The sequence below is a fragment of the Notechis scutatus genome, chromosome 2 (assembly GCF_049901735.1).
Source record: "Notechis scutatus isolate UNSWTSFEM ecotype Mainland chromosome 2, rNotScu1.2, whole genome shotgun sequence".
NCBI lineage: Eukaryota > Metazoa > Chordata > Lepidosauria > Squamata > Elapidae > Notechis > Notechis scutatus.
The window spans coordinates 1,128,983-1,153,688 of record NC_142010.1 but is presented as its reverse complement, the minus strand read 5'-3'; the positions used below and the strand labels follow the sequence as shown (position 1 = coordinate 1,153,688).

At 38.2% G+C, this 24,706-nt stretch overlaps 2 pseudogenes; both read right to left on the bottom strand.

Annotated features, from left to right (window-relative positions):
- Positions 1-16,594, bottom strand: part of LOC148131616 (vomeronasal type-2 receptor 26-like) — a 115,823-nt pseudogene extending 99,229 nt beyond the window's left edge.
- Positions 16,595-17,640: 1,046 nt separating this feature from the next.
- LOC148131615 (vomeronasal type-2 receptor 26-like) lies at positions 17,641-23,960 on the bottom strand (annotated as a pseudogene).
- Between the last annotated feature and the right edge of the window lie 746 nt (positions 23,961-24,706).

Here is a 24,706-nt window from a genome sequence, read left to right as displayed (position 1 = left end):
TAGGGGCATAAATTGCAACGAGGAAGCATTTCCTCTATTTCCATACAGCTTCTAACATTAATGTTCTCCCCACTGAATCTGCATATAGTGCTTTGCCTCTATTCCTTCTCTAATATAAATTGCTACCCCTCTTTTTTTCCTTGTGATAATGCTGTATAAAGTTTTCCTAATTTATTATATTGTAAATTTCTTTTATTCTGAGTTCTAATGTGTACCTCCTGGAGGCACACTATATCCATTTTTTGTTTTGCCAATTTCTTAAAAGTTTGGTTCCATTTCGATGGAGAATTAAGTCCTTTTATATTTATTGACAGTATTTTCAAATTGTTTTCCATTTTCCTTCTTTGCTGCTATTGACTATTTCCTGTTGTTTCTTGCCTCTGTTTGTGCCCTTGTTCGTACTCTGTTCTCTTCTTTTGGTCTTTCTTCTTTCTTTTCCTCTTCTTCCTGCTCTTTTCCATTCTTTCCCCATTGTTGTTCATCTTTGCTGACCGATTCCAGTTCTTCTCTGCTACTACTGAGTTCTTCTGTGCCTAACAGTTGAGTATGGAAGGGTTGTGCTTTCTGCAAAGTGTCTATCTTAATCTTCTTCCCTTGCTATGACACCAACATTCCCTCCATGGTTATCCATCTGAACAGTATATTATTTTTATTAAGTCAGGCTGCCAGGAAACAATATTCTCTCCAATGCTCGCGCGCTCTTTTCGCGATTTGCTTTAATATAATAATTTATTTTCCTTTCTAGAATATTGGCTCATCTCTGGTAATTTTATAGATTATATCCCTTACTTTTTTTTCATGTGAAATGGATGTGCACTTCTTTGGGCAGTCTAAATCATCTGGCATAATTGGTATACACTCGACAGACTTTGTCCAACTCATTGAGTATCTCACTTTTGTCTCTTTGGGGTGCCTCTGCAATTATCTCGGCCATTGTTGTTGTTAGGTCTTCCTCTTTAGTCTCCTCCACATTCTGGGAGTGCAGATAAAATGAGTCTCTCTCCATTTCCAGCTAGACCAGTGAGTTTTCCACTTCCTTATTCCGTTCCTTCATTTTCTGGTCTACTGATTCTAATTTCTGCTCTATTTTTTCTGTTCTTTGTTCAATCATTTGTAGTCTTTGGTCATTTTTTTGTAAAACTTCTTGGATCAGTCCCACTTTCTCATCTAATTTCTGGATGTCATTTCTCACTTCTCTTTTTACTTCCTCCATTTCTATCTTCATTTCTCTGTGATTTCTGGTCATGCTTTCCTGTAGCTTTATCATTGTTTCTTGTATTGATAATAAAGTGGCTTGCATGGTCTGTGTGTTCATTGCGGAAGCTGTTTTGTCTGTTGTAAGCATTCCTTCTATAGATCTTTGTGTAGATGGGGATGATGTCGCTGCTGTTGTAGTGGGTTTCTTCCCGGTTTTCATGGCAGTTGTCATAATACTTGTCATTTCTTGCAATATTCTACGTTGCTGTCCTAATATTTCTTTCTATCATCTCCCACTAGAGAGGATACTTTCTGTCTCTATTTTTATTCTACCCTGCAGTCTGCACCTCTATATCTCATATTAGATCTCACTTATTCCACTAAGCTCCAAAAGTTATTAGCTTATACAGTTTTACTGGTCTATCCCACTAACCTAAACAATGCTAATATTAACAGTTCACTGTTCTATTACTTCTAAATATTAAACGTTTAAACCATTAATTGATAGTTTCACATATACAATCAGTTACCTATCTCCAACAATTAATATAATTATATAAATTAGTAGTTCTATATTCCAATATACCTTTAATAACAATTATACTTTACTAAGAAGTACAAATAAACAATATCTTTAGGGTCCAATCAATATATAACTATATAAACCTAAGTATTTAAAGGTTTTTATCACAAAATGCCACTAAATATAAAACATTACTAAAAAAAGGAAAAGAAAGAAAAGATTAACCACAATGTTCGTACATATATAAATATAAATATTATAGTCACAGTTAACAGTTAATTTTAGATTTAAAAGTTTCACTCCGTTTGCTAAAATCTTACTGTGATATTGGTGGCTATAGACTTAAAGGGTTAATTTTAACTTCCCACCTTCAAAATGTCCAACTCTCCAAATTCTGCACTGTCACAGTCAGTCTACTTTCTTTAGCCTTTATATCTGCTTCTTTGTATCTTTTGTTGCTACAATGTTCAAGGAAACTTGTGGAAAATCCACCTCGCTGCTTTTATCAATTCACTTTCACCTTCTTTTTCAAATCAACAGTCAAATCACAGTCAGTCTATTACTTTCCCTTCTTCTTTGTTCTTTTCTTCTTTGCTGCTGGCAACACCCTTTGCCCTCTCCCTTTTCCGCTCACCTCATTATTTCACTGTGTCCGTGTGCCACTTAGAGCTCTCTCCTTCGCTGTCACTTTCTGGGTTCGCTCTTTCTTCAGCACTTTCCACCAAATCAAATTCCTCCACTCCCACCGCTTTTAACACACCGTTCTCCCTATTCACTTCCCTTTTCTATCCTGTGGTACGTCGGGTCTCCAGATCAGCCATTAAAAGCTGAAACTTCAGCTCCGGCTTCAAGGGTTCCTCCATTCGTGCCACTGAGGATCGCACTTTCCCGCTGTAGCTACGAAAGGTCCCCTCATCCTCACCGATCCCCCCAGGACCAATTTTTGCCTCAGACGGCCACCAGACCACTGAATTTCAGCAACGAGGGGCAGAGCACTGTCACCCATGCTTCTTCGAACCCACGTCACCACCGGAAGTCCTGAATTATCTGTGGATAATGCTCATTGGTGATTCTCATAGAGCACACCCTTCTGGTCACATTATAACTCTGTGGGTCACCCATCCACTCAATCAATTATTCAATCAGAATAGAGCTGGAAAGTCCTCAAGTCCAACCAACCACTCAAGCAGGAGACCCTAGTCCAGGGGTGTCAAACTCAAGGCCCTGGCCTTTGGGATGCTTAGATCTGGCCTGCAGGGCTGCCCTGGAAATAGCAAAGGACCGGCCTGCAGTGCCTCTGACAGCAAAAATGGAGCTAGAGAGGGCTATGCATGGCTCTTCCCAGCTCCGTTTTGGCTGGCAGAGGGTTGCAGGAGTCCATCCCAGAAAAAAATAGAGCTTGTGAGGGCCATGCGTGCCTCCCCAAAGATCTGTTTTTGCTGGCAGAACATTCGAGCCACCACAGGTGCACCCTGACACAAGTGATATCATGCGGGCCATGCCCACCTTGGCCACACCTCCCCTGAGGTCAAATGCAACCCTGATGTGGCCCGCAATGAAATTGAGTGATACCCCTGCCCTAGTCCAACCCCCTGCTCAAGCAGGAGACCTAATATCACTTCAGACAAGTGACTGTCCAGTCTCTTTTTTAAAAACACCAGCGATGAAGCACCCACAAGTTCTGGAGGCAATTATCCTCAAAGCCTTAATTCCAGGTTGCTTCCCTCCTTATTAGTTTCCATCCAGTGATTCTTGTCCTACCATTTGGTGCTTTGGAAAATAAATTTGACCTCCTCTTTTTGGCCGCCTCTCAAATACTGGAATAATGCTATACACTCATGGAATATCTTTTTTAAATGACAAACATATTAATTTCTCAAAGATTATTACTGCTTAAGTTTCATATCTTGGGCTTGAAATATTGCTTGTTATATCTCCCCCTCCCAGCAACTGTTTAATATTGCTATATTATTTCATTGTCTTCATTCATATCATTGATTTCAAATATTTATATTTAAACTCTTTAATTGGCTGAATTTATTTCAGACATTTGTAATGCAGAAGTCAGTTTAATAACCTCACTTTTAAAAAAAAACCCAAGGCAACTGGCATTGTGCCAAACTCCAGTTCAAAATAGGAAAGTATATTATGACATATTTTATTCTGTCTTGTATACTAGAGAAAGTATGTAAAAGCTGCTTTCTGGGGGTGCCCTCTAGCTATCTTGACCTATTCATTTTTTTCTTCATGTTTTTCTTCATGTTTTTCTTTTGAATTTTTTACTTCAATCTCAAGATTACAAAAATGAGGAATTCTTCACTGTGAGAGTTATTAGGAGTTGGAACAGCCTGTCTCCTGGAGCTCCATTGCTGGATATTTTCAAGGAAAAATTGGGCAGCAATTTGTCTGGGGTAGTCTGACCATACAAAATCTATTTTGTATTGGTCTCTACATTTGCACAATGTTAAAAAGTCACTGATCCAACCCTCATACATTCTATGACAAAGTCTTACTTTTCAAAAATCATTATTTTCAATATTCCCAATGGTCACACCCAGGCTTTTTCTACTACCAGAGGCCTGCTGGCCACATGGCTCAAAGCCAAACTCTTTTACCCAGAAACTGGTGAAAATAATACAATAATAGAATAACAGAGTTGGAAGGGACCTTGGAGGTCTTCTAGTCCAACCCCCCTGCATAGGCAGGAAACCCTACACTACTTCAGACAAATGGTTATCCAATCTCTTCTTAAAAACTTCCAGTGTTGGAGCATTCACAACTTCTGGAGGCAAGTTGTTCCACTGAGTAATTGCTCTAACTGTCAGGAAATTTCTCCTTAGTTCAAAGTTGCTTCTCCCCTTAATTATTTTCCACCCGTTGCTTCTTGCCCTGACCTCAGGTGCTTTGGAGAATAGTTTGACTCCCTCTTCTTTGTGGCAGCCCCTGAGATATTGGAACACTGCTATCATGTCTCCCCTAAGAAAATGTTTTCCTCAGATTTCACATTCTTATAGCTTCACCACCATTTGAATAACACACTTCAGCTTCTCTTACAGTGAGCCAGCCTCTTCTAGACCTCTGCAGATCTTCAAAAAATAAGCAACCCATGGGCAATGGGATGTAGGAAGGAAGTGAATCCAGGAGGCTAACAAAGCAGACCCAGGGCCTATGGAGACCCAGAGTAGGATGTGGGGAGGAAGGATCTATGGGAGCCCCAAGGGATTGTAAGTGAGCATGAGGTATTGGGGAAGAGTTTGGGTGGCCTTTTCCAACACTAGGCATTTAGCCATGCCGGCCACATGACCACAGAGACATCTTCGGACAGTGCTGGCTCTTCGGCTTTCTAATGGAGATGAGCACCACCGCCTAGAGCCAGAAATGACTAGCATGTATTTATGAGGGGAACCTTTACCTTTTCCTTATATACATATGTACACACACACACACACACACACACACACACTTTGTGAGTTAAAAATTCTTTCAGCTCTTCTAATATTTACTCTCTGAATTTCAATTTATTTGGAGAAATATATACAAGTGCTGCCTTCTAGGCAAATCTGAACAATTTACAACATGGAATTAATTTCATTTAGCTTTATACCTGTGGAATTTTATAGATGCTCAAGACATTGGAAATATGATCAAAGAGTTCAGAATCCATCTCTTCAAGAATCGCCAGCAGGTTCTTTTGTCTTCCACATCTGTAGTGTGGGACGTTCTCCTGTCCTGTAGACAGCACATCCAGCATGGCCTCATAGGTCATTCTTGCATTGAAAAAGTTCTGATAGATATTGTAGCCCAGGGTGATGTTGGGTAAGAGACCTGAATTCTGGTTGACTTCATGAACAGCCAACAAGAAGGGCAGAATGTGGTACAAGGAGTTCTCACTGCAACATAAGAAATTTCATCATTTTGTTTTTGCTCTATATCAATGATTTATGTGATCAACTTAAAAGCAATTGCGTTCTTTTCGCTGATATAAATTATTCAATTCTACAGATAATTCTGTTGTTTTGCAAAGTGATCACAACTACTATTTTTCATCTATTTGGCAAATTCAAATTTTGATTAATAAACGCTCTGTCTTACATATTGGTTAATGTAATTAGAATGTCAAGAATAAGCTAGGTGGCTTGATCTAGCAGATGACCCTTACTTAGTAAAGGATCTAGGTGTAGTTATCTCTGACGATTTATGCTCCAAAGTTCACTGTAGCAGCATTGCTAAAAAAGCATTAAGATTGGTGGCCATATATGCAAATCCACGTGAGATATCAGAAGGACAAAGAACAATTTGGTTTCTGCATGGAAAAGCATCAATTAGATAAAATTCTACAAGAAATGGAAAAGAAAATGATTTCAAGAATATATAACTTTCTACTAGATTTTAAAATGGAAGAGGAGGTGGTCAAAGAAACGATGGTGGTATGGGTGAAAAATGTTGGCCATAATATAGATCTGGAAAATTGGGAGAGAATGTATATAATTGAAAGATGGTTTTATGTTTTTATGTTTTGTTCGTATGTTTGTTGTAAAAAATAAAAAAACTTTATTGAAAAAATAAAATTGGGAGAGAATGTGGGGATCAAATTACAAACTAATTGCATCCACAGCATACAAGGAAAATCAATACAAAATGTTCTACAGATGGCACCTTCCTCCCGCTAGATTGGCAAAAATGTTTAATTCAGACCCAAATAGTTGGAAATGTGGAAAAGAAAAAGGCACTTGTTTTTATACCTCGTGGACTTGCCAGGAAGTGAAAAAATATTGGAATACAATTAGACAATGGATAGAAGAAATCACGAATCAGAAAATTGAATTTAATCCGGAAACTTTTTTATTAGGTATAATAACACAAAAATGCAATAAAACAGATAGATATATTATGTTACATATATTAACAGCTGCAAGGATTTCGTACGCACAACTCTGGAAGGAAAACAGGGTTCCACCAGAAGGCATGGTTATTAAAAATAATAATAGATTGTATAGAGATGGACAGGCAAATGATGAAAATGAAAGAGAGAGAAGATTCAATTTATTATAGGGCCTGGTATGCCTGGTATGAGTGGATTAGAAATAAAAATAAAATAAAATGGCAATTAGGAAAAGAATGAGGAAATATGTAAATATACCATGGAGAAGATTGAGATGTAAGGATAAAAGATACTGATTTATAGTAAGAGCAAGATGCAATGGTAAAGGAATAAGTAAATACATATACTGAAAAATGTGAGGAAATGCAAAAGATGTCTTGATGTTGATAACAATGTGTAAAGTTTTGTTTTGTGTTTTTTAAAATTTGGAAAATTAATAAAAAACTTATTTAAAAAAAAGTGTTGTAAACTTAATTTTGCACAGCTTTTTTTCTGGAAACATTGTATTGCTAATTAGAGTTTATAAAACTTATGCTAGACCAATTTTAGAGTATTGTTCAACAGTTTGGAATCCCCACCATATATCTGCCATCAGTACAATCAAGCGGATTCAAAAGTACTTCACGAGAAACTCTTGCAATTTTCTGTACACAATAGAATTCCTTATGCTACCAGACTCAAAACGCTCTGTTGAATAACTTAGAACTGCATTGCTTGTGGTCAGACCTAAGTATTGCATCCAAAAATGATACGTAGTAATGTTTTACCTGTAGATGACGTTTTCTGTTTTAATCGCAACAATAGGAGCACAAACAACCACTTTAAACTCAATGTAAATAGTTCTAAACTTGACTGTAAAAATGTATGATTCCTGTAATAGGGTTGTCAAAGTCTGGAATGCCCTACCTGATTTGGTTGTCTCAGCTACAAATTTTGACATTTTTGGTCACAAATTGACTTCCATGGACCTTACGTCATACTTAAGTGGTCAGTAGAAGGGGGCATGCATAACTGCACCAAATGTCCCTGTCATTGTATTTTTTATTCTCTTATTCTTGTTCTCGTTTTTGTTTGTCAAATTCCAATATATAAATAATTAAATAAATCTTCAGTTTGGACTTTCAAGAAAGCATGTCATCTTTACTGTAGCTTTATATCTACATAGTGCAATGCCCAAAAGATATCAGATACTCATTATTTAATTAAATTATTCCATTTATTTGGACTTTGCAGGTGATAAGACATTTTTGAAATTTCTATGAGAAGAGCAGTCCCATTGACACAACTAGGAGCTTCTTGCCAAAGAACGAGAGAAAAAGGAAGAGAGAGATAGCAAGCTTATCATGTCAGGATCAAAGGAATCCTATCAAAATCACCAGAACTGATTCTGCCTATAAATTTCTCCAAATTATAACTTGGGAGGGAAAAATGAGGAAAATTATTCTTATAGTTCAGTAGCCAGGTAAGGAAAACAGTTACAATAGTAATTGTTAAGCCTGGTCCCCCAACGAGTGTTAAGGAAACACGCTAAACAGAATGTGCAGCATTAGTCATTAATGTGTGAGATAAGTTTGTATATTAGTTAACACTCAGTAAAAAGCAGATACGCTTGTGCTATCAAAATATAGTTTATTCCATTAAGAATTTATAGCATAGTCAAAAACAGTCCATTAGTCATGTATCATTTCATTCAGTCCATTCGGGGATACTCAAATTTGCAATGTCCGTGTTGAATATTCAATGTCAGTTCACTTACAATAAATCAGTCCGTATTATCTCTTCTCGCCGTTGAGAAATCAACACTCCTTTCTCTCTCCCATTCCAGTAAGGAAAAAGCGTAGTCATCAATCCATCCAGTAATTAGGGATCATTAAACCAGAGAGCGAGCTGCCATTGTCTTGCTCCTTTTATGGTGCTTTTACAACCACACCCTTAATTACATTCTTGCAGTTAAAGTTGCACACACTTTAACCAACAAACCATGATAACTTATTTATTATTTTACCTAAACCAGTTAGGGTAAACAATGTTATCCCTAACATTCTCCCCTTTTGGGTAATAATAATAATAATATAACCATTTACACCTTTAAATCATAGTTATTACAACTCTCTTTAAACTTGACTATACCTTGAGCTTTTGTAAATTGGTCTGCAAAGTTTTCTTCCGTCATGCAGTATTCCAGTTTAATTAGACCATTCTTCACAGATTCTCTAACATTTAAGTATCTTAAATCAGTATGTTTTGATCTAGTTTTTACAGCAATATTAGTAGCCAATTGTATGGCTGCCTGGTTGTCCTCGTACACAATAATGGAATCTTTAACAGTTATACCCATGTCTAATAATAACTGTTTGTACAGAATTAAATCAGTGCATAGTAATGACAGACATGAAAATGCCGCTTCCATTGTGGACAATCTGATATGCTGTTGTCTGATTGATCTCCACCCTATTAGTGTTTTAGCAAATAATATAGCCATCCCAGAGGTTGATTTTCTAGTGTTTATGTCAGTTGCAAAACTTGCATCTGCATAGGCACTAAGACTCAAATCACCCATTGGTTCTAGATACAATGCATGGTGCATTGTTCCCTTAAGATATCTTAAAATTCTCTTTAATGCTTGCCAATGACATTGATGTGGATCTGCATTAAATCGCGTCAGCTGATTAACGCTATAAGCAATATCTGGCCTTGACCAATTGCTAATATATGATAAGCTACCAATCAAAGATTGATAGATGGACTTATCGAATTTGGGACTTTGAGCATCAGTTTGGCAAACTTCCTGACTCATTGGAGTCTTTGCCGGCTTACAAAGTTCCATTTTATATGTTTTAATTAATTGGCAAATTTTATCTTCTTGAGATATCTTAAATCCATTTTTGGTTTTGTTAATTGTCAACCCTAAATACCTTTTAATTTCACCTAAATGCTTTAATTTTATCTTTTTGGCTAATAATGATATAATCTCAGTAGCTTCATTATTAGTCTTAGTAATTAAAGCAATATCATCTGTAAATAATAACAATAATGCCACCGATCCATTATTTTCTCTTTTAAACATACATGGATCTGCTAAACCAGATTTAAACCCTATATTGTTTAACTCTTTCACAATATATTGGTTTCATTCATAGCCAGATTGTTTCAATCCATAGAGACTCCTTTTGAGTTTCCAACAATCATTACTATTTGCTTTATTATCTTTTATACCAACTGGTTTTTTCAAATATATAGTGTGCTGCAATGGTGCATGCAGATAGGCAGTTTCTACATCTAAATGGTTAATGATATAATTTTTCTTAGCTGCCCACACTAAAGCTGCTCTCAAAGTTGTAGCCTTTATATTTGGTGCAAATACCTCATCATAATCATATACAGTTTGATTAAATCCTTGAGCTACCAACCTAGCTTTATGGGTAACAGTCCCATTTCCACCAGTCTTTAATTTAAATATCCATTTGCACCCAATGGACTTTTCTCCTGGAGGTAATTTGGTATCTTCATAAACTTTCATTTCCTTTAATGAATTAAGTTCCTTTTCCATTGCCTTTTGCCAATTCTCCTGATCCTTAGTAGTATACATCCTAAGTTCATCTATACTAGTTGGAACTTTACTTATTTGGCAAACTATACTTGCTTGATACCTATCAGGTGGTCTGGTTACACGTGTTGTACGTCTAGGTATTACAGGACTTACAGGTGGACTTTCCTTTACTACCTGTTCTTGATTATCTATCTCTTCCTGATCAACTGTTTCCTCTTGTTCTGGTCCTATTTGCTCTTCATGGACTTCTTCTTTAATTGGACTCATCCTATTACTAGTCTTTTCTTTTTGCCTTTTGAAGGGTTCAATAATTACATCATTATCTGAATCTTGCTCTAATCTATTCCATCCTACATGTTCTAGGAATTGTGCACTAGCGCTGCAGTAAACTCTAGATGTACCTGGTTCCCAGAATCTATAAGATCTGTGATTGGATTCATATCCTACAAAAAATAACCTTTTAGCTCTATGCTGTCCTTTGTGTCTGAGTTGTGTAGGGATATGCACCCATGATGGTGCTCCAAATGTGTGCATGTAACTTAAATCAGGTTTCCTACCATGCCAGAGTGTGAATGGTAATTCACCTGTTGTTGAATTAACAACATTATTTAATATATGATTAGCACACATTATTGCTTCTCCCCACAAATTGTCAGGTAATCCTGAATCAGACAACATAGTACGTGCCATTGATTGCAGTGTTTGGCCTCGTCTCTCTATAAAGGCATTATGTTGTGGCCTATATGGTGCAGACTTTTTATGTTGAATACCTGCCATCCTAAGTCTACACTGGAATTTATTATTTGTAAATTCCGCACCATTATCTGTTATAAGAGTTACTAATTTCTTTTTAGTTTTCCTTTCTGCAAATTTTATCCAATTAAAGAGATTTAGATACGTTTCAGTTTTGCTTTTCATCAAATAGCAGAAACCATATCTAGAATAGTGGTCCATTATACTTAGTATGTATCGAGCACCTCCTACACTTGGTTTTTTCAGACCTATTATATCGGCAAATACTACCTCTAAAGGTTCTTTGGTAGTAAATCCATCAACTCTATTTGCCAGTATGACCTTGCTTTTGCTTTGATTGCAAGCAGAACATTGCAAATACTTATTACAAGGTTTCAAACGTATTCCTTTAGATAGTTGAACAGTTCTCTTAAGCATTTTAAAATTTAAATGCCCTAGGCGTCGGTGTAACAAGTGAATACATTCATCATGAGGTTTCTTATTATCATAAACCGTGTTAGCCACCTTTAGACCATTATCATTTAACACATACAATTCACCTCTTAAAGGTGCAGTAATTTTCTTACCTTCTTTTTCAATTATGCAGTTATCTCCCCTAAAGGTAACTACATATCCTAGTTTAATCAAAATTCTAACTGAAAGCAAATTAAACTTAAGTTGTGGTACTTATAACATTTTTACATTCTCTTTTATGCAAGAACAATGTGCAATACCTTCACCTTTTGCTTTCAATTTCCAGCCATTAGCTAATGATATATGCTGTGAACTCATGGACATGTTAACAAAATTTTTGTTATCATTTGTTATACAGTGGGATGCTCCACTGTCAACCACCCATAAATTATTTTTTAAAGCTCCATTACTATACATGGCTAACTCAAAATTTTTATTTTTATTTTGATGACTTTTAGTATTCTGGCTGGCGTTCTGACGCTTTGCTTTCTTACAAAATCTTGCCAAATGTCCTCTTCCTCCACAATTGAAACACTTTTTAATTGCGTATGCAGTAGGAGATTCAATATCTTCTTTTTGAGGTTGCTCCCTCCTTAACTGATCTCTTTCAAGCCTTCTTCTGGCCTCTTCAATCAATCTGCCAGTGATATCAGTTAAAGTTAGACTTTCCTTAGGCAAAATTTCAAGGGAAGTGACATAGTCATCAAAACTTTCGTCTAATGAAGACAGAATTATGTAGACCTGATGTAGTTCAGAGAAAATAAGCTCCTTCTCATTCAGTTCTTGAAAAATGCTTTTCATAGTATTCAAATGACTCAGCATATCACCATTCTTTTGGAGATGCGTCCTGAAAAGCTTCCGTGTAAGATTTATGTGAGCACCAACATTATCTCGGACATAAATTCTCTTCAATTTCTGCCAACACCCAACAGCCGTTTGCTCTCCGCGGATATGAACAAGTTGCTGGTCAGATAGAGTTAGTCCTATTATGCAAAGTGCTTGTTCATTCTTCTGCTTAAAGTCTTCTATCTTTTGACTATCTTCCTCATTCTCCGGATCCCATTCCTCTACGTTTGGTGGGTTTTCAATTATGTTCCACAGACCTTCTCTTCTTAGAAGTAAACTACATTTCATAGACCATGAAACATAGTTTGTTCCATCCAGCTTGGATATAAGAGACAAACTTTGTAGATTGACTTGTGCCATGTTTTCTATATATGGATATAAAACTATACTTAATAAAACACAGCTGTCTGTTTACTGTAACGTGTAACAACACAAACTCTCACTTTTACTTAAACCTGTTTTTTCTTTTAGTTAAACTGACTTTGCAGCTCCTGGGCCCATAACCAGTGTAAAGCCTGGTCCCCCAACGAGTGTTAAGGAAACACGCTAAACAGAATGTGCAGCGTTAGTCAGGTAGGCAGACAGGTAAATGTGTGAGATAAGTTTGTATATTAGTTAACACTCAGTAAAAAGCAGATACACTTGTGCTATCAAAATATAGTTTATTCCATTAATACTTTATAGCATAGTCAAAAACAGTCCATTAGTCATGTATCATTTCATTCAGTCCATTCGGGGATACTCAATTTGCAATGTCCGTGTTGAATATTCAATGTCAGTTCACTTACCATAAATCAGTCCGCATTATCTCTTCTCGCCGTTGAGAAATCAACACTCCTTTCTCTCTCCCGTTCCAGTAAGGAAAAAGCGCAGTCATCAATCCATCCAGTAATTAGGGATCATTAAACCAGAGAGCGAGCTGCCGTTGTCTTGCTCCTTTTATGGTGCTTTTACAACCACACCCTTAATTACATTCTTGCAGTTAAAGTTGCACACACTTTAACCAACAAACCATGATAACTTATTTATTATTTTACCTAAACCAGTTAGGGTAAACAATGTTATCCCTAACAGTAATCGTAACTTTTTAGTGAAAAAGAAAGTGTGAAGGTTTCTCACTATTGTAACTGCATCAAACTGCTTAGAATAAACTTTTGCAAAACCAAGCATCTTTTTTTATTGACTTACTTATTTGCAAAGCTAATATATCACTCATATCAATTCACAACAATCCATAAAATGTAATTAAAATCATTTCCTTACCCCTAGGCACCAGACTTCAAAACCTCACAGCTGACAACCCCCATTCCTAGCCCAATTGTTGTGGGGGGGAACTGTATCTTCCTACTCCTACAGAATTTTAACAAGGTGGCTCAGTGGGTAAGATGCTGAGCTTGTCGATCAGAAAGGTAGGTAGTTTGGCAGTTCAAATCCCTAGCATCTCATAACTGAGTGAGCTCCGGTTACTTGTCCCAGCTTCTGCCAACCTAGCTGTTCGAATGCATGTAAAAATGTAAGAAGAAAAATAGGAACCACTTTGGTGGGAAGGTAACAGCATTCCATGCACCTTCAGCATTTAGTCATGCCAGCCACATGACCACGGAGATGTCTTTGGACAGCGCTGGCTTTGTAACGGAGATGAACAATGCCCACTAGAAACAGAAATGACTAGCACATATGTGCGAGGGGAACCTTTACCTTTACCAGTGTATATTGTATACGTTGTGATTATATTATATTATTTCTTCCTATTATACCACCCAGGAGATGACTAAAAGCTGGTTTCAAGATTAGCAAGAGGTATTACCCACCTGAGAAGGGATATCTCTTCAACTAGACTTTTTTAAACCTAGAGATTTGCTGCAAAACATTCATGGCTTTAGAGTTATTGTCCTATATTCTACAGTTAACTACAGTAAATGTGATTCCTCTGTGACTAAACATTAACTTATCACATGAAGTCTCTCCCCTCCTTCAATTTGGTTTTTAAAAGGTATCCCTTTTATTTAAACCGAAAAGAACAGGGGAGCCACAAAAGTGTTAAAGGGTGGAAAGAAAGAGTGGAGAGAGTGGTAGGAATAATAGAGTAAATGTAAGGAAGGGGAAGAAACAGTGGAGAGAAAATACAAGAGATACCACTCTGTTCTAAGGTATTCTTTCAATCACTTTATTACTGTTTCACTATTGTTAATAATTAAATAAAATAAATATGAATAAATAAGTTGCTGACTCCACAGTCCCAAGATAATCATTTTGAAAGCAGGCAGAATCCATCCAAGCAAGAGGTATTGTGGGACAGTGGTGGCAGTGCCCAGTGTTGCCCAGTGTTGTTGAAGAACTTAAAAGGAACTTTGCAAACTCTGGTTTTACAAAATCATCATGTTCCCCCAGAGCTTTTCCTCTAAAGCAAATTGGGATGAGCAACAATGACTTGCCTTTCTCAAGGTGAGGAATAGGAAAAAGAAATCATTCTAAGAAAAAACACTGGAGCAGGTAAAATCAATCGCCAGAATCCTGGACATGCTGACAATTACCTTTTCAATTGGTGGGTTGGAGGCTTGGAGAAAGAAAATTGGTACAATCGACCTGCGACTCCAGACATTATTCCAGTAATCCAGTAGTCTCCTGGTTTGTAGTAATGGAACCATTCCTTTTCTTCTATTATCACCTCAAATGGACATTTCATCAGCATACTGGCACAGGGAATTTGAGACAGAAGCTGAAGCAGAAAAAGCTGTACATGCAGCAGCAGCAACATTTGACATATACTGCTAGAGATCCTTCCTACAGTTCTTTCTTCAGCACAGAGTTAAATCTCAGAGATCTCAGAAGACCACAATTACAATGAGGAAAGTCCAGTTTGCCCCCAAATTTGGAAGTTTTATCTTCCAAATTTTAGACTGCTACAGTATTTTCCCAGCTTTACCCCAACCTCTGCCTTCAACACTGAAGGAGGCTGTTACAAATCAGATGATCAAATGCTGTCTATCCCAGTGGCTGTCACATTGATTGGAATCTAATTGTGGTGGTGGAAATCCCAAAGGAGAATAAATAATCGTGATTTTAAAAATGAAAAGGGGAATTGGGAATTAACATTGCCACAAAAGTGGGCAGTTGGAGAAAAGAGATTTGTTTGAGTCAGGAGAATAATCCTAATTTGAGAATCAAGAAAGGAACAATTCAGGGAAGTTTGATTGTTTTTTTAGTCTGCAAACTTATTCTTGAGATTCTAAAGCTTAAAATGTGGGGAAATAAGTTCAATGTTCTTGAACTAGGCAATGGGCCATTATACTTCTTTCTGATTCTGTCTGATGTGGATGAAGCCATCTTCCTCAATGAAGGTTAGATACTCCAGAACAGTTAATTCCAGATCATGATATAGTGAGGAACCTATTGGAGGCCCCTGTTAAATGTCTTGTATCTTTCAAAATTTGGAATACTATCACTCTTCATGGTTACAAAGAAGATCTAGTCAAAATTCTGTGGTGCATTAATCTGAAAAATAGCTTGTTACTGACTTCTTCATGCTGTGACGATATTTGCTGTCTCTTACATAGGAAATCTAACAGGGAACCAAGAGATGATGCTATATCAGTACATTACCAACAATGCCTGAAGGTGAAGGGCTAAACAACATGAGCTGAGCCTATGGCCAATGCTATATGACAGTGATGGCTAACCTTTTTGGCACCTAGCATCCAAAGCGCATGCATGCATTCCCCAAATGCAATGTTCGTGTGTCCCCGCACATGCATGCGCATCCCCATGCATGCGCCCCATGACCACACGCATGCACAGCAGACACCCAAAGACCAGCTGGCCAGTGGGAGGTGCGTGAGCATGCATGGCAGAGTTAATAGAATAGAATAGAATAGAATAGAATAGAATAGAATAGAATAGAATAGAATAGAATAGAATAGCAGAGTTTGAAGGGACCTTGGAGGTCTTCTAGCCCAACCCATGGTTAGGCAGGAAACCATATACCATTTCATTCTTATAGAGTTCATTCCTGTTGAATGCTGGGCTCTGGACACTTTGATTTGGAGGGAGGAAATATTTCTCACCTTTGCAGATAACCTAGAAGTGGGTAGGATAGGTTTGACAGTACAATGGCAGAAATCAAAATTTGGACAATCTAGAATCCTGATTAATCATAATTGGTGAAATTGGTCAGAATGTGAATACTGAAATTGCATTTGGGAGGGCTTTGCTTTTCCAATGCTTTCTGAGTGAAAGAGAGATAGTGTGGAAGGCAGAGGTAATGGCATTGAGAGACCAAGACAAGGGGCGATGCTTACCTTTGATTCACAAATGCAGAGCCAGGTCTATCTGAAGATGCTTCCATGATCAAGTGGCTGGCATGACGATATATCGTAGAGGCATGGAACATTGTTCCTTTCCCCTGAACTGGCACCTATTTATCTACATGCACCTTCATGATTTTGAATAGCTAAATTGGCAGGACACACAGAAACACAGAGACATGCACACACCAGAGGTGGAATTCAGCAGGTTCTGACCAGTTCTGGAGAACCGGTAGGAGAAATTTTGAGTAGTTCGGAGAACCAGCAAATACCACCTCTGACTGGAGGTTTTACAATATCCTTCCCCTGCCATGCCCACCAAGCCACACCCACAGAACCGGTAGTGAAAAATTTGGAATCTCACCACTGGCACACACTATATGTATATGGAAATAGATATGGATATAAAGATGGATAAAAAACAGGAACCAATTTTAATACCCATAGGCACACCTTCATTGTCACATCAGGTGTCAACATGATTTCCCCCCCAAAATCATTCAGAGTTGTACACCTTTTTTCTTTTGATTGAAGACTGTCAAAAATAACAATAAGTCTCATTAATTTATTCAGAGAAAAATGTTAAAGTTGCTCCAATGTTCATGTTGATATTTTATCTATTCTTAATATATAGAATGTTAGCTGTCACTGTTTCTCAGCCTCTCTCATCTATCTAACTCATTTATCTATCTATGAGTGATCTTACATTATCCAGCTGGAAGAGACCAATCAAATATATTTTTGAAAGTAATTTTTTTTAAAAGCCAGAAAATAAAACATAATACCAACCTATATAGCAACAAAAACAAACATTATTAGCCATAATCTTTAATTTAGTCTAAAACCATATCAGAACATCTCTGGTAACAGTTTATCTGGCCTGGTTTTTGAAATTTTATTAATGTCATTGATGATAGTTATGATTTAACATGAATTCAGATTGTGACAATTGAAGGATATGATTAATTGAAAGAGTTTGAATTGTTTTAGCAACTTTACTACTCAATTATTATAATTCAAAATTCACATGGAATGAAGACAGATAAGAGACAAGATGTAAGACATTATTTCAAGGTATGTGATTTTATACTGCATGTATAGTGAACAAAAATAAACACCAACACAAGGAGCCTTAATGGGTTTTCATCATCAGATGTTCCTTAGTGTTCATGTTAGGTCTCAGTGTAATAATGTAGCATTTGGGGATAAAAATGCAGCTCAGTAAACCCAGGCTGGAGGCCAGGATGGAGAAGATCTGCACGGCTACCATGTATTTCCCTTTGGTGCTCAGGTAGGTGGGGACAAAGGAGATCCAAACACTACAAAAAACCAACATGCTGAAGGTGATCAGTTTGGCTTCATTGAAGGTCCCTGGAAGATTTCGAGCCAGAAATGCCACCAAGAAACAGATGGCAGCCAGAAAACCCATGTAGCCAAGGGCAGAGTAGAACATGGCAACTGAACATTCGTTGCACTGCAGCAGGATGTGTTCTGGCTGGGAATGAAAGTCAGAATCTGGGAACGGTGGAAAGACTCCCAGCCATGTCATACAGATGCCTACTTGAATACCAGAGCAGGATAAAACAATCGAGTTGGCAAGACCCTTCCCCAGCCATTTCCTCATCCTGCTTCCTGGCTTTGTAGCGAGGAAAGCTACCACCACCATTACAGTCTTGGCCAGCAAAGAAGATACGGCAACAGAGAAAACAATACTAAAAATGGTTTGTCGAAGGAGACAGGACATTTTCATGGGGCGACCGATGAATAGAAGGGAGGTCAAGAAAGAAAACAGGAGTGAAACCAGGAGGACGTAGGTGAGTTCACGGTTGTTGGCTTTGACCATGGGAGTGTCTCTGTATTTAATGAAGATTCCCAGAATAAAGGCAGTGGTTAGGGACAAAGCAATGGCAAAGAAAGTCAGGATGAGTCCCAATGATTCTTCATAGGATAAGAAGCTTATGCTTTTGGGGACACACTGATCCCTCTTCTTATTGGAATACTAGTCATCTGGACACTTTTCACAATGGGCTGCATCTGGAAAAAAAATTGGTTAAGAGTGTATCTCTTTCTGCTGCTGTAGGAGCATGAAAACCGCATCAGAAATCAATTATTTCATTTTCAAGGAATAATATTATGTTTCTGCCCAGGGATATTCATATGACGCAACATTAGTTAAAATAACCAACAACCTTTTTAAAGGCTGAAGATGAATGTGATTATCAGCTCTCAAAACTTGTCCTCTTTCCCAAAACCAAGCAAGAAAGTAACACCTCAATAGATTATTTTAATGCTTGCATCATCGTACAAAATTCGGTGATAGTGCTCAATCATTGAAATGTTTGTGGATGCCTTCAAGATGTGTAATGTTTTTTCTTGCTTCTTGATCAAATACCCCCAAAAAGCAATAGAGAATTTTGATTGTATCCTTGTTGTTTTTGAAGCCACTGACTGTACCTTCTTGCCCAGAGAATGTTCCTTCCATACACAGAGAACAGTCGTAGCAGCAAACTGGGGCTCCCTCTCTCACAAGCTTGGCATAACCTGGGGAGCAACTTTCTGTACATCTTGAATAAGGCACCGTCTAAACATAAACCAAAAGATTTATCAGGGCAATATATAAATTAGAGGCAATATATAAAGAGACGTGGTGGGTCAGTGGCTAAGACGCTGAGCTTGTCGATCAGAAAGGTTGGCCATTGGGCAGTTTGAATCCCTAGCACCATGTAATGGAGTGAGCTCCCATTACATGTCCCAGCTTCTGCCAACCAAGCGGTTCGAAAGAACGCAAAAATGCAAGTGGAAAAATAAGGACCACTTTGGTGGGAAGGTGCCAGCATTCTTTGCACCTTCAGCATTTATTCATGCCAGCCACATGGCCACGGAGACGTCTTCTGACAGTGCTGGCTCTTCAGCTTTGAAATGGAGATGAGCACTGTCTCCTAGATCCAGAAACGACTAGCACGTATGTGCAAGAGGAACCTTTAGTTTTCAACATAAACCACAAGATTAGTATGAATTATAAAAGTTTACTGAAATCAACTGGCTTCCAAAAGTCAGGAGCACATTGAGCAAAATCTGTCAAGAAGTAGTGGCATGACCTTTAATTACTCTACTTGCAAGGGGCAAATGAAGAGTCATTCTCTTTCCTCTATCAATCTCCATTATACATTCCAAAACAGATTCGTTGCCTTATTCTTCTTTCCAAAGGAAAGAAGTTCCATTGCAAAAGGTGTTTCTCCTTAGAGCATGTATGAGAATGCCATAACTTGTATATATTCTTTCTCCATCTTAGCTTTCTCAGGAAACCTCCAAAATCTAGCTTTCTCTAGAGTCCCTATCTTTCTCTCCTACAACTGATCATTGTATCATCATATGTAAATGGCTTTTTTTAGCTGCCCTCATTTCCCTCACCACATTCTTAATGCTATCTTCCTCTTATGCAATTCAATGGGCTAAACCCTTCCTATTCTGGATTTTCTCCCCAAGAAGCTTTTACAAAAGACAACTCATCATTTCACTGACAACTGATTTTGAATCATCAGAATATTACTAAAGCTGGGAATGTTGGTATGACTGGATAGAACAAAGATAGGAAATATATTAGTAAATAATGTTAACTGTAAAGGAGGTAGTAATTACATACTCGCAATAAGATGTTCTGACTGAATGGTGGCATATGGAAGGGTTTATATTCCTTGCAGTCATCTGGTTGTTAACAGTCTTTTTGAAAGTTGTTTAGGCCCCTTGGAATTTATCTGTGCCCTCAGGGTCACGTGAATAGTGCAAATGGGTGTGGAACCTTCCTGCAATTGCTGAATCTATATCCTGTTGACAACACAGTCTTTTCAGCAGTTCCAAATCCTTCCATCCTCCACCATTCAGTCAGAACAGAAGAAACTTCTTGGATGAGAAGTGAAACATCTTCAAGGGAAAACAAAATCCAGGTGCTTTCTGAAAAAAACACCTTTGGCACAACCATGACCTGGATGACTGACATAGACATTCTGGAGTTTCTCTTACTGAAAACAAATTAATTTCATGTACTATAAATTATGGCAACATATTCCAGTTTAATAATGTAGATTGCAAATTCCGCAATACAATGCAGCAGGTTCCAGTGTGTGACAGATTATTGTAAGACCTCTAAAGTAAAATATATCTAATAAATTAATGAGGCTTTAAGTTCTCTTAGTTGGAAGTTATCTCAATTGGCCTCAATAAGAATTATTTCTGAGCATAAAATTTACACATATGGAGATAAATAGAAGAGCAAAATCCAAGCAGCCTCAACTACTTTGTTAAATAAAGTTGGCCATTGGATGGCACTTTGATTGACAGAAATCTTGACTTCTGAAGAGGATTGGCTTTCTACACTCCCAATTTTCACCCCTGCATCTGATTTGTTCAGAACTGATGTCCAGTGCATGATATCAAAATCACCAACAGGAACTCCATTTTCATCAAAAGAAATCCCATCTCTGGAAATATTTTGATGTTGGAAGTTCCTCAGGAACCTATGGAGCTGCAGAAACATAGAAAGAATATTACAATTTGAGCCTTTATTCAATGTTTTTCTTGCTCTTATTCTGGATTGGAGGTACTCTGAATAATTCAACCTCTTCAAATCATCAAATTTGCAGGCAACACTAAGCTGGCAGGAATAGGCAACATCCCAGAAGACAAGCTGAATATCCAAAAAGATCTTTGCAAATTGGATATGGGCCCCTACCTAACAACATAAAATTCAGCATAGATAAAAGTAAGGATTTCCACTGAGGCAAGAAAAACCAAAAGTGCACATTACAGACTATGTGAAACTTGGCTTAATGCCAGTAATTGTGAGAAGGATCTTGGAGTCCTAGTGGACAATCACTTAAATATGAACCAACAATGTGTGGCAGCAGATAAAAATGCCAATGCAATCCTAGGCTGCATTAACAGAGGGATAGAATCAAGATCACAAGAGGTTCTAATATTGCTTTACAAAGCCTTAGTAAGACCACGTTTAGAATACTGCATGCAGTTCTGCTCATCAACACAATATAAAAAAGGTACTGAAACTCTGGAAAGACTGCAGAGATGAGCAACAAGAAATGATTAGAGGGCTGGAGGATAAAACATACCACAAACAGTTACAGGAATTTGGTATGTCTAATCTAAGGAAAAGAAGGAGTGGGGAGACATGATATCACTTTTCTAATATTTGAGGGGGGGGGGGGTCAAAACATTTCCCAAAGTACCAATAGGCGAGAAAAGAAACAATGGTTGGAGAGAAGCAACCTACAACTAAGAGGAATTTCTGAGCAGTGAGAGCAATCAACCAATGGAATAGCTTGCCTTCAAAAGTTGTGAGTGCTCCATCACTGGAGGCTTTCAAAAAGAGACCTGGGCAACCATTACTCTGAAATGGTATGGTATAGGGTAAGGGTCTTCAAATTTGGCAAGTTTAAGACTTATGGACTTCAACTCCCAGAATTCCTGAGCTAACATGACTGGAGGAGGAATTCTGGAAGTTGAAGTCCACAAATCTTAAAGCTGTCAAGTTTGAAGATCCCTGGTATAGGGTGTCCTGCTCGATTAGTAGGTTGGACTAGGGAACCTGTGAGGTCCTTTCAAATTCTATTATTCTAAGTTTCATGTTCTGTGTTTTGCAGCTTCACCATCCCAGCCCATCTGAGGCAAGACCATTTGCAGATATGGGGAAACTTGTCATGGGAGAAGATGGAGAATACAATTTTACCATCAGTCCTGGTCAAGATGAAGTTAGCGGAGTTTAACTTTGGGCTAGGAATGTAACAAAAATTGCCTAGTGATGTTATCTCTTTCAAAGAGTAGCTATGGAAGCGTATCCATTAGTTCAGGAGATGATTGGACGAACCTTTGGTTGTCCCCAGAAGATGCTTTGATTTATACCTTGTTCCTATGTTACAAACTTTTAGGCAGCAAAGTCCAATTTTAATCCAGAACAAACAACCCAGCTGAACTCCTTAGCTTGGAGACTAGATGACTTTGTGATCACAATAAAAGATTGAGGATTGCTGGACTATTCTGATGCTTGTTTAATTTTGACATTTTGTCAGCATTGAGCTATTTCTGTCACAAAAGCATCCCAAACTAGACAGGTTGTTTAACTCTGGAATATTTTTCTCTATCACCTCTCTCTCTCTAACTCACTGTCAGGGTTCCAAGTAATATGCCCATAGCAAACAGGACTCTGAGGTAAGTAGGTTCCTCACATATCAGTTTTATTGGACATATCATATAGGCATAGGCTGGTGAAAACTGACTTTAAACATTACCATGGTTTTCACTTAATTAAAAATAAAAGTTTTCCTCCTCTTTCCAAACTATCAGTCACATGGTCTAATCAAGGTGTCATCCAGTTGCCTGGTGACTTCACTCATCCTCTCTCTGGCCATCGCTGGGAATGTCCTTGTTTCCCAGGAGACAACAAAACCCCAGCTATCTCTATTCCCGCCTCCCTTTCCCTCAGTTCCAGTGTGGCAATACTGAAGCATCAAAATGGCCTCAGTCAGGTGAGCTTCAGGGTTGACACTTACTCTCAAATACCACTAACTGGACAACTGCTCTTTGGAATATCTCACCCTTTTGACATCTAATTTAATATTGAGGAATTGGAAGGGGAGAATCAATGGAACCTCAAAGGAGAATACTCACCTGCCATGGCTGTACAATCTGGGGTGGTTGATGGTATCCAACTTGCATTCTCCTCTTACTCCATTGGGAGGAAGAGGCAGCACTGAGGACCCGGGCCACAATTTGAATTATTTGGGAAATACTGGAGGAATCCTGAGACAGGATTCTTGCAATCACATCATGGGATGGGAATTCCCAATTCTCTTTTTCTCTGCATTTTTTCCAAACTTTCTTTGATAACAGAGGATTTGAATAGGAACATTGGAATGCTTCCTTTCCATACAATATGACCATAGATGCATAAGATTTAAAGTCATAATACTGAGTCCTTCTCTTTGTCTGGATGAAGTAGGAAAACAAAGCATGTTTATTTTGGAGATCAACCCAGAGGTCAAAACCACTTACACTTAAAGCTGTCAAAGTTGTGGCAATCCACACCCTTCCCATCAGGGACGTATGAGTCCTATCAATTATTTGTATTATTGCTGCTAACATTCCTGAGGCCTTATCATCTAGTTGGCATACTATAATTTTTATTTGACTCTTGATAAGAGAATAGAACATTTTCCTTTTTTCTTGCATAAGAGTATCTCCAGCACTTGTCTGCACATTTGCTTCTGGGACAGTTCCTGAGAGGACAATGCAAATCCCATTTTTTAAGGCAAGAACTTCCAAGCGTCTTTTGAATTTTTCTCCTCTTTCATTGTCCTCAGAAAGGAGGCCGATCCACGTCCATTGGAACTGCAGGAGCAGCTGGACAATCGCTGAGTAAGGAGGTTCTTGGTTTGGGGTCATCCGATATGAAAAAGTGAAAGGATGATTTTGCTCAGCCATCTGGTTGATGACACTGTAGTTGATCTAAGATGAAAGAGAAGGTATTGGCAGTTTTTGCCAGTTTTAACGATGAAAGTCAGATGGTAAATCTAAGGGCCTTCCCCCACTGCTGAGAGATGTTTCAAATGGTAACTGCATGAATTTTGCAAGTTCCCTTGATGTTCTGTCCTGATGTTTTGTATGCTCACTTTGAAACCAGATGTCAACTCGTAAAGCATTTCTGGCTTGCTCTCAAGTTGCCATAAGAAGGAGTGGGGGAAGATCTGATGGAGCAGTTTGTTGCTATGATCAGAAGGACATTCCATGCATACCTTTCTCCATGTTGTGCCTCAAGTTACCAAGCCCAGCCGGAGAGGCGTGGCGTGAATTCCACAGCCCGGCGAAAGTTCTTAGTTGGAGAATGTGATTTATGACACACCCTGGGAGGAGGGGGGAAACAGGGTAATAGGTGAACAGTAAATTACATGGGGCAGAGCCGACTGCACTTGGGAAAAGTGCCAACATGTGGCTCCTAATAAATAGTTGGATTTCTTTTGAAACTTGGCTCGAGGCTCATGAATTAATTAGAGCATTCGTTGGAACCCTGACACCAGGGAGCTCTGAATTATCTGTGGGTAATGTTCATTGGTGGTCCTCATAGAGCACACCCTTCTGGTCACGTTATAACTCTGTGGGCCACCCATCCACTCAGTCAATTAGTCAGTCAG